Raw genomic sequence first — 2,960 nt, 5'->3', positions numbered from 1 at the left:
GCTCAGTCAATTTTTAGCCAATTAACTTAATTTTTGGAATAGGGTAAGATACGGACAGTATCTAGCCATAAACAGAATTTCATATCAATTGGTTTGAAATTGACTCAGTTACAGAAGCAAGTGCCCAAAATAGGTGCTCCTGCCCAAATGGTCCCAGACCCTACATGGTAAAGTTGAATGACGGCAAATCGACCAGCAAAATGTTTTTAGTTATTCACGTAAATTGAATTCCTTTGTCGTCTGATTCAATTTACACAATGGTGCCGTTTGTTTTTTAATGGCCTTATTGGTGCTGGCTTACAGATTTCTGCACTGATTATTTATTACTACACAGACTCCAGCAGTCAACTTTGACTACAGTATTTTGAATTACAAATGTTGAATTTCCCAAGTTATTATTATTATTGTTATTTATTTAAGATGTTTTAACAAAAAGTCATTCTCCTCCTGAATTTCCCTAGCATTAAGTGAATTGAAATGTAAATTATGCATTTTGTCAATTTCAGTGCTATGTGAATAGTATCCTTCCTTGTGAATAGTAGCGTTTTAAACAGTTCAGCTTACCGAAAAGTTGAACAGCATTCGTGTATTGTCACCTAAATGATTATAATCGATCTCATCCAATGCAATTTGAATGATGCAATGTACACTTCGAGAACGTACATAAGTGAGGGGTTTAAGGGTTGATTTGATTGATTGATTTATCTTTATTTGAGAGACTTTCAGCCCTTGGCTGGTTCGTCTCTTTGGGGTTTAAGGGGTTAAACCCCTCCCATTTCCGATATTCCATACATAAGGTGCCCCTTCGCCAAAATGAGGAAAAACCCTCCCTTGTCGCTTTTTTCTGTATGCGTTCCTAAATTTAATCCGTACGATAACGAAAGTGGTGCATTTTAAAAATCAATTGTGGGAGTCTTATCAATAAATTACTCATTCTCAACGTCCCTCTTCACCTCTTTCTGCTTCGATTATTTCTTTTTGGACAGCATTTTCCGTGTTAGAAGACATACACATGTATTCAATTGAATACGAAGAAAATATGTTGAATAATCAAATATCAATTTCATGGGAAGACAAGCATCTTCAGACGCCACTCGGATTGGACGGTCTTACATCAATACACGTAGTCCATACAACACTCGCTTCTATAAAGACACCAATGGCGGGAAAGTTCTGTTATTATTCGTCTTGGCAGTCTCCCTCAAGAAAATGAAGTTGGATATTGATTGCAATCGTCCACCTATTATGTAATATAGAATATATGGTGGCTCCAAGAGGATGGAAGAAATAACAAAATTAAGAAGACGCTATGTGAGGTAGAACTGATTCTGGGAGCTTCTTCAGTCTCATGTAACCAAACGGAAAACATTCTACCCAGGAAATTGATGCAACGTAATGGAACCTATGATGACGATAGCGATCAATACGAGCGAACGAATAGCTTCATCGTTTCTTGCGTTTCAGTGTCGGTTGAGTTGAGATAGCGTGCTAAGATAGCATGTTTCATTTTGATTTATCTATGTCAATCGAGATCAGTCGTTGGTAAGTGTGCTTTCTATTTCAATATGTGGCGAAAGAAGTGGCGTGTTATTGTAGTGCGCAGTTCAAGAACTGCTGTTTATCGATTATTAATCAATCCATTAGTCGAACACCAAATGATAGCCTATTCACACAGCGTGAAACTCACATACAGATTACGCATGCAAAATAACAGAGATAGATCAGGCAGCAGTTTTGATGCTGATATGTGGCTGTTGTTCCCCTTCAGTCCGATTGAGGGTCCGTTATGGAGTTGCCTTCGCCGATATCTAAAAATACGGATCCGCTACAGTCAGGGGCTCTGAAAAGGGGCAGGGGCAGTCACTCTCGGGACAGGGAGGGAGGTGGTAGAACAACTGACGAAAAATTACAAATGCCGGGGCTGGGGATCATGGATGACACACATCTCTGTTTTGCAATAACCCCCTTCAAATGACAACAAAAACGTGCTGCTGTCACAAATCATCATAAAACTGAAGACGTTTCCAAAAACCTTTCGGCTTTTATGAATCCTGACAGGTTTATTGTCGCCAACCGAGGCAATAAAAGTGCACCACAGAGGAGAGTTCCAATAGCAGATTCGCCATTGGCCACCTAAGTAACGGTTATTGTGCGTTCGTGACCGGTTGCTAGAATCCTTCCTTCGGGTCGGCTCTATTGAGAAAATTTGTATTGCTATACCGCAATAAAAGTATATCATAAAACGTGGAGAAGTTTAATCTGCTAGGACGGATGCGTTCAACCAAAGAAAAGTTATACCTTTTGATGATTTCCACAACCAACTGAGATAACTGCTAAGTATTCTGATATCAACTAATGTATGTGTTTCCTAATAAATTTGTCCCCTTTTATCCCAATGAATCCGAACAGCTGATGGGAGTTGTTCCATCATTAAAATAGAGCTACAGGGAATAACATTCAACTTCAATGTTAGCTATTAAATTTTACCTACATACGAAAAAAAAATAATTATGTAAAGCCAATTATATTTTAGTTTCTTGTTTTTATGGTTTTGCTTCCTAATTCACCATGGAAGCACCTACACTTTTCAGTTGGGATGAGATTAGTAGACGCGAGAGGGACTCTGATGACAGAGAGCCCTTACGAAAAAATGAAAAGAGTTTTGAAATCATGTCAACGTGTGCTTCGGGCAGTATTGTGTTGTTAAGGAGAAACTTCAGAGAGTACCAATATGGCTGCCACAATGGCCGACTTGGACTCCTACTCACGTTTTCAAGAGCACAAATCTTAAAAATTCGTAAACAAATGCGGTCGATTTGGAAAAGCTGCCTCTTTTTGCAAGTGAGCAAAGCCAGGATAATCAAGTGCGACTTGGTTCGATGCTTCGTTCATCAGATTTGTGCCTCTAAAGTTTGTATGCAAAATGCCAATGGGCTTTCATGATGTTTCGCCTTAAGCGC

Source organism: Aedes albopictus, chromosome 3, assembly GCF_035046485.1.
Source record: "Aedes albopictus strain Foshan chromosome 3, AalbF5, whole genome shotgun sequence".
Lineage (NCBI taxonomy): Eukaryota > Metazoa > Arthropoda > Insecta > Diptera > Culicidae > Aedes > Aedes albopictus.
Note: the sequence above shows the minus strand (reverse complement) of the source record.